The 8,357-nt window shown below is 42.9% G+C and overlaps 1 pseudogene; it reads left to right on the top strand.

The window, feature by feature from the left end:
• Nucleotides 1-5,922: 5,922 nt before the first annotated feature.
• LOC112184786 lies at nt 5,923-7,992 on the top strand (annotated as a pseudogene).
• The last annotated feature ends 365 nt before the right edge of the window (nt 7,993-8,357 follow it).

The raw sequence follows: 8,357 nt of genomic DNA, 5'->3' as shown, positions 1-8,357 counted from the left end.
ATAAAACTTCGATGCATGCAACGTTTATAAAACATATTTCTTTAAATTCAAAATCTCGTGAAAACATACCAGTCTCACTAGTTAAGAGAAATTGGACTAGCCCCGATAGTCAAGTAATAATAGGATATGGGGAAGAAATATCACCATACGGGTAAAGGAGCCTCTTAGGCTCTACTACCCTCGACTGCCACTCACGTGAGGAGGAGAATAAATCACCTCGACTGCCACTCACAAACACAAAGTAAGTGAGGAGGAGACACAATCCGAACGACCCGAGTATGGTGAGGAAAACAATCGAAACCCCGTAAATCCATAAATCCATAAAGCTTCCCAAATATCTCACGAGAAAAATAAGTATATTCTAATGACGTGGCCTTGCACGCCAAAATATTCTCAAAATCATAACAAAATAGGCCAGATCAAATTATAAATCGCAACTCAGAAAAAAAAAAAAAAAACCAAATCCACAATCATCATTAAGGCATTCCCAATACCAAAACTGAAAGTCGATGAGTAAATAAGAAAAATATCTCCATCGAAATCCCATTTCAAAAATCTTTTAAAATCTCAAATCGACGAATAGAAATATAATAGGATTAAATTCAGTTTACCCCCTTGAGGTTTGGGGGTATTTTCATGTTAGTCCCTGTCCTCTCAATTTTAACAGTTTACCCCCTGAGCTTGTCAATTTTCCTCAACCGTGTCCAATTTCTCAGATTCCGTCTAAATCGAACGTTAAATCTGACTATGAGGCCACTTTCAGGGCTAAAATAGTCATTTCAGGACAAAAAAGAAAAAAGAAAAAATTCTTTCTTCTTCCTCCAATCCCCAAAGCTTCCTCAACCAGTCAACCTCACAAAACCCAATCCCAAAACTCTCTCTCCGCCGCCGAGAACCTCATCTTCAACTTCCCCTCCTTCAACTTCCACAACCTCACCTTCCTTGCGCGACTCCCACATCAGCAACTGCGTCGTCGGCCTCACCGGCCAACTCCCCGTCCCCACCTCCTCCGCTGGCTCCGCCCTCTACAACTCCCCCATCCGCTTCTTTGACCATGTCAATTTTCCTCAATCAGCCCCCAATTCAACCCTAGCCATTTCCACAATAGCCCTCAAGGTCCCCAAAATGGAACCCGAGGCCGAACCTTGCGATGACCCAACTCCCCAACAGCCCCAACTCCCAAACTACACCTCTCCCCCAGACCTCGACCGTCGCCACCGTTGACTTCTCTCTCCTCTATCCCAAAATGGAAATTCTTTTAAAAACAACAACAATGAATAGTAACTTCCCCTTTTTATCACAACTTCCCCAATATAACTCCAATTTAAACAAACTACGTGTCCACGAACTCGATTTTTCGTATACTACGACATTCTCAAATAAATTTCCTAATTTACCTGACTAAAGAAAAAGTCACTCTTCGGTCAATAACGGTAAAATGTAGTACAAAATTGGGCTAAATACAAATTACTACCCTGTGGTTTAGGTCCAAAATCAATTCAGTCTCTGAACTTCTAATTTCATCAAAAACACCCATGCACTTTCAATTTTGATCTAATAGGTCCAATTTGTTTGTTTTCAAACAATTGAGTGATTTAATTTGTTAATGTGGCTCATATATGGCCTATGTTTTATGATGTGGTATCGAGATGGTCTACATAGTCAATTTAGAAGTGAGTCCTACTAATAAAAAATAAATAGTTTTTCAACAAATAATCCAACTATAACTTGAACCCATAACAAAATATTAACGAATTGGACCTATTAGATCAAAATTGAAAGTGCAGGGGTGTTTTTGATGAAATTAGAAGTCCAGGGACTGAATTGATTTTGGACCTAAACCATAGGGTACTAAGTAGTATTTAGCCCTAAAAAATTTAAGGTACGGGGCATTACATAGGCCAGGAATCAAAAGGCAATAGCAGAGGAGACTCCTAAGGGAGAGTCTTCTCATGATGAAGATCCCGCTGAGGTAATTTGGTTAAGAACGATCCCAAACTTGTATATTTGGTGCTTCCCCCCTTTTTGAGTTGTGATTCTTTTCTCGTATAGGTCACTGCTGTCTCGCTCGCAAACGCAATCGAGCTCAATTCGTCGAAGAGAGTTTTGAAGATGAAGAACCTTTGGGAATGTGATTGGTAAACTCTGGCCCCATCTTATCCTATTTAAATTTTAGAATCTGGGCAGGATCTTTACTATGTATCTTTTGACAGGTCCGTCAGAGGACCACTGATCCCTCTCGCTTGAGCGAGGCTGGATCCTCAACCGCTGCAGAAGAGCGAACTCTCTCGCTAGTTCAAGCATCAACTAGCCCGTGGCGCCTCTTCCCTCTCCCATATCTATAGAGCATCTGCAAGGTCCTACCATTCTAATAACGATCTCCGATGACGACTCCCCGGAGCATGAAAGCGTGGAAAGCCACTCTGAGGCTTCTGCCGCTTATGAGGAACTAATGACGACAGAGATTACCGAGGCACTAAAGGTCCAAGAGGTGAATGAAGCGGGGCCTCTTCCCCTTGGTGACCATGTACCAGATATCGACCCGACAGCTCGAGAGGTAAGCCACTGTTGGCCAATGCTTTCCATTTCCCTTTAGATCCAAACCCATTCTCTGACATTTCTGAACCTGACTAGGATTTTTTTTTTGTACCGAGGAGGTGGTCCTTGACGCCGAAGCTCTAGCCGGCGGGACGTACATCCCAGGTTTGGGGAATGAGGCAAGCAGTGGTGGTCTCTTGATTTCAGAAATAGACGAGGCGAGAGTTGAGGCCGAGGGTTCTGCTCTCGGAGCTGCTCTTCTCCAACACTCTACTGATGAACCTTGCATTAAATTTCCAGAGTCTCCAGCTGCTGAGATGTCGTACCAAGCTCAAGGGGTCGTTGAGGGAAATTATGCTGAAGATGAAAGAATTGAGGAACCAATTGACCTTCTAGCATTGGTGACTTATCATCATGCTGTGAATCCTCCGCCTCCTCCTCCCACTAGGCTTGAAAAGCTAGCTCGAATCCTTGAGGAAACTTCTCCTATCGCCGCTGAACTAGCGAGGACAGAGCTTCGAAACCTTTTGGGACAGTAGCGGCTGGGGCCCGAAGAACTCCCCAGGATTTGGGAAGCCGTTGTGTTCCTTTACCAAGAGCGTGCAGTCAATCCAACTTAGCTCGACACTATAGAGAAGCTGTTGAAAGACCTTGATGTGGCCCGCGCTAGCCAATCTGTCGCGGAGGCTCAAGCTCGTGTGGCCTGAGTGGTACGGAATAACCTCGCTAATCAGATGGAGACTCTTTGCGGCACCTTGAATGATCGGGCCACTCACATGGGCGATATAAGGCTCCAGAAGTTAGACTTAGAAGCCCATATCCGACATTTCCAAGCTCGTTTGGCCCATGTGATCAACGAGCTCAGCACGGAGGAAGCCCAACTGGACGCTCCCTTGGCTGCCTCCGAAGAATTGACTCGCCACTTAGCCCAAGTTGAAGAACGAGCCTTGTTGATTGAAAATGGGGCCCTTGCTGCAAGCCTCCAAGTTGAGGTGCTTTGTGTGAAGCTTGATTTTGCAGGCCGGCCACTTTAGGCCTCTTATGACTTATAGTAGTGATTTCCTTAGGCCCAATTGTAGTACAAAATATATATATATATATATATATATATATATATATATTCTTGTAGTACTGATAGGGTCTTTTTTTCTTAACTAATATTTATCTTTTGGATCCACTTGGTGGTCCCAACTCAAAACTCTTTGTTTTATCTTCTTAATGAGTTTTTAACTTTGGATTAACTAACTGTTGAAAACTCCACCGTGAGAAGATAATATTGAAAATGGAATAGTTACCTCCTCGAAAATCGATGGCGTCTTTATTTCTTAACTAATATTTATCTTTTGGATCCACTTGCTGGCCCTAACTATAAAACTCTTGGTTTTATCTTCTTAATGAGTTTGTAACTTCGCATTAACTAACTGTTGAAAACTCCATCGTGGAAGATAATATTGAAAATGGAATAGTTACCTCCTCGAAAACCATTTGGTTCCCCCACGCGCCAATAATCCATTCTTTTCTGAGATTTAGGGCAATTTAATCAAGATTTACTGACATTTAGTTTGACTCTTCTCTTCGACTATCCATCCAAGGGTGGAGATTTGCATGCCCTGTTCCTATAAATAGGTGCATTTTGGGGATGGGAACGTTCACACCAAAATCCTTCCTCTGAGTTTCAGATCCTCAACAATGGCCTTTCAATCTTTGCTTCTCTTTCTCCTTCTTCACAAACTTTCGTCTCATGAAACCATTCTCAGCCTCTAGACTTTAGGCCTTATGGCGAAATCTCAAGCCTGGACTAGGCCTTATGGCTTAATCTCAGGCAACTTTGTATTTTTTACCTTTGACAGCCTGGATGGAATGTATAGGCTTTCAGGGGAAAAGAAGCACAGAGAGCTCCATTAGTGTGGGATCTCCTAGTCATGTGAGATCATCTTTGTTAGAATCCCACACGCAGAGCGAAATGGGGAAGGGAGGAAGGCCACTTTGTGGTTCATCTTTCTTCCTCTGTTTCCTTCCTTCTGGACCCGGCTCGTGTTGTGCCCTCTAGATGGAAGGGGCTTTGGTTATCACCTCCTTCTCCCCCTTTCTCTTCTTGACAGAATCTTGGAGGGATGAGAAGGGATGGACTCTTTGAAGGAATAGGTTCAAGCTACAGAATGGTTGTTCCCATACTTCACGTTCAACTAATGGTAACCCAAGGCTAAAGGGGGTGTAGAGACTCAAGCCGATATTCAGTTCCTTCACCCTCTACCCTTCTCGGAGATAATGGCCCGGCTCAACCCGACGTTGGATTCCAAAGTTGCTTCCAATTGAGGGGGCTTGGAGGCTCTATTTTATTTCACTAGTCTCCCCTTCTCACGGATAATGGCGTTGGCCAAGCCTACGTTGAATTCTTTTGCCGCTTCTATTTGAAGGGGTTGCGGCGGCTTCGTTCCTCCTTTTTTTCCTTCCTTGAAGTTTGCCTCTCCTTGGGATAATGACGTGGCTCAAACCGATGTTTGGTTCCTCAACTACTTCTATTTGAAGAAAGATTCAGAAGATATCCGAAGATTCCTGTTTTGTATTCTAGCCACCTCTAGCTTTGTAATGAATGTACTGCTTTTGGCCGCAAAGCCACTTTATGAATACAATAATATTTTCTTATCCTGATATTCAAATATCCGTGAGGAGCCAATAATTGTGTCTCTCAAGACCCCAAATATAGGCCCCCATAGTTGTATATTGAAAATAATATGAACTTTTAAAATATGCTCCGTGTCAAAAAGAGCCTCGCGGCGAGGGTTTTGAGAAAATATTTATCTTTTGGATCCACTTGCTGGCCCTAACTATAAAACCCTTGGTTTTATCTTCTTAATGAGTCTTTAACTTCGCATTAACTAACTGTTGAAAACTCCACCGTGAGAAGATAATATTGAAAATGGAACAGTTACCTCCTCGAAAACCGTTTGGTTCCCCCACGTGCCAATAATCAATTCTTTTCTGAGATTTAGGGTAATTTAATCAAGATTTACTGACACTTAGTTTGACTCTTCGACTGTCCATCCAAGGGTGGAGATTTGTATGCCATGTTCCTATAAATAGGTGCATTCTAGGGATGGGAACGTTCACACCAAAAACCTTCCTCTAAGTTTCAGATCCTTAACAATACCTTTTTTACGAACACCTCTCTATCAACTTCAGTCCTTCTCTCTAAGATATTTCTCTGATCTCATTTCCTCTCTTCACTTCACAACTCTCACATGCCTATATCTCCCTCCACATTATAAACCCAAATCCCCAATCCCAAAACTATTTCATCAACTCCATATTTCTAATAGCAATCTTTCTTAATTACTCATCATCACCACTCTTCAATTCTCGCGCTCTCTCAACCCATCACTAATGGAACCACAAACCCAGCAACCAATAGAGGATGAAGTAAGCAACAAAGTAGCCGAGAGTAGTGCTAACATGCTTTGCCGGCGGAGCAGTACCAGGTGGACTCCTACTACATATCAGATAAGAATCCTCAAGGAGCTTTACTACAACAAGGGAGTTAGGTCCCCAACTACAGAGCAGATTCAGAGGATTTGTCTCTAGCTGAAATGGTACGGAAAGATCGAGGGCAAGAACGTCTTTTATTGGTTCGGAAACCATAAGGCTCGGGAGAGGCAGAAGAAGAGGTTCACTTCGGATGTTCATGTGCCCATGCAAAGATCAAGGCTTGTTGGTAATGGTAATGGTAGCAATTGGAAACCTGAGGATCAGTATATTAACATGAACAACAAGTACTCTAACATTTGTCAAGGAGTTTCTTCTGCATCTGCTTCTGCTTCTTCAACTGGTGTGATTGCTTTTAACGGGTAGATAGGGAACTATGGTGGTTATGGATCTATGAACATGGAGAAGAGTTTTAGGGATTGTTCAATCTCAGCTGGAGGGGGAACTAGTTCTACTGGTGTTGGTGGATCCATCAGTCACAATTTTGGGTCATGGGTTGGTTGCAATGTTGACCCATATTCCTCCTCATCCTACACTACTAGTACTAGTACTACTTTCTTTGACATGAATGAAGAACAAACTTTCATGGAACAACGAGGAGAAGATCACTAGGAGATTGAAACCCTTCCACTGTTCCCCATGCACGGTGAGGACATCTTTGGCAACGTGAAGACTACTTCCGAGGGAGGTGGCCGCTACGGCTACTACTCCGGTGGCTGGGGCGGCTACAACGGTGGCTCTCGCACTTCCCTTGAGCTCAGCCTCAACTCCTATGGCTCGACCCTATTTTCCTGTGAAGATGTTTTCTCTGAGAGAGAAGAGACAAAACTCAAAAAAATTTCCGGAGCTGTTGACTCTGCTTAGTATAGTGCAATGTTGCCCCCCTAGTGTTGCTAGGCGTAGCGAAGAAACGATTATGGGCCTCGAAAACAGGCCTTCATGAATGGGCTTCGCGAGTGTAGGAACATGTACTAGAATTTCCCCCATGTTTTATGCGAAGAAACTATCTACGACTCCTCCGAGTCCCATGTCTTATGCGAAGAAACCGGCTAATAAATTAATCTCTAAAAATATCTCAGCCACAAATCAAGATATAGTAAGTTCTTGATACTTTTCGTAGGCTTATTTCGCTCGGAATCCAATCCAGTAATCGAAACAACCCTCGACCTCTAAATTAAACTCAAAAAAATCAACATAAATTAAACAGGAGAGCAGAATTGGAGAGAGAGAAATTGGAGGAGAACCTGAGAAGATAGGGGAAATTGAGGATAAGCGAGAGATGCCGATCGCACATGTACGCGTGAGGCAGCCGGCAGCGCACACAATTCCCTTTTTTTTCTTTTTTTTTGTGAGAAGACACATAATTCCCCTTTGTTTTTACAAATTGTCCCAAATTCCAAACTGGACGGAGAAGACGACGTCGTATGGTCTATTGTCCAAGTAAGTGTCTACGAAGGGGTCATGGGTGTGGCCGATTTAGAGGTTGTCCTTCCAGAGCACCACGGACTTAAGGGGTCTAAAGTAATTGACTATTATGCCCAGCCTCCCCCAATTTCACCTTTTGGAAGTAACACAGCAATGCCACTTTCTCGCTGAGGGTAGTTCTGTACTAACAATTTCTATGGGTATGAAGAATGATGAATTTTGTTCTTTTGTTTACTTCGGGAAATGATTGAATCGTAGCGGAATCTAAATTGTACTCTTCACCCTGCTTGAGCTTTTGGGAAAACTTAAATCATCATTAACAATTAAAATCATCATTAACAATTAATTAACCAAGGATCTTCTTTTTTTGTTGTTGATTAAATAGAAATATTTCATTAAAAGGCAACAGCCCATAAAGGGTACAAGGTCCATGAAGGACATGCTCAAGAGGAAGTTACAAAAGCAAACCTAAAGCTAGGAAACATTACACATGATCTGCAAATGTATAATCTACACATGAGTGCTAGCTACGTACACACGAATTAATACAAGAAACTAAACAAAAAGAGTAGACAAGAAAGCTAGCTAGCTAGCTTATTTTTACATAGTACGTACTACATGCAATAGAGGATACTAGCTAGATATGAATGCCAACACCATCATCATCGGCCTCCAGGGATATGTTTCCCCTGAAGCCGAGATTGAGTTGGGCATTATGGGGATGGGGAGCAGCCAAAGGAGCCTGCTGCATGATGAAAAGATTGAGCGGGTACTCTGACGTCGACAAAAGATTGGCAGAGGCAGGTTGCCGGAGAAGAAAGGCATGGTGGATTGGTAGCGGCGGCGCAGCGGTAGTGACGGCCTCTTGTCCCTTGAGCAAATAAATCAACTTGAGCAAAGCTGAGAGAATG

Source organism: Rosa chinensis, chromosome 2 (genome assembly GCF_002994745.2).
Source record: "Rosa chinensis cultivar Old Blush chromosome 2, RchiOBHm-V2, whole genome shotgun sequence".
Taxonomy (NCBI): domain Eukaryota; kingdom Viridiplantae; phylum Streptophyta; class Magnoliopsida; order Rosales; family Rosaceae; genus Rosa; species Rosa chinensis.
Note: the sequence above shows the minus strand (reverse complement) of the source record. Positions and strands in the feature narration are given on the sequence as shown.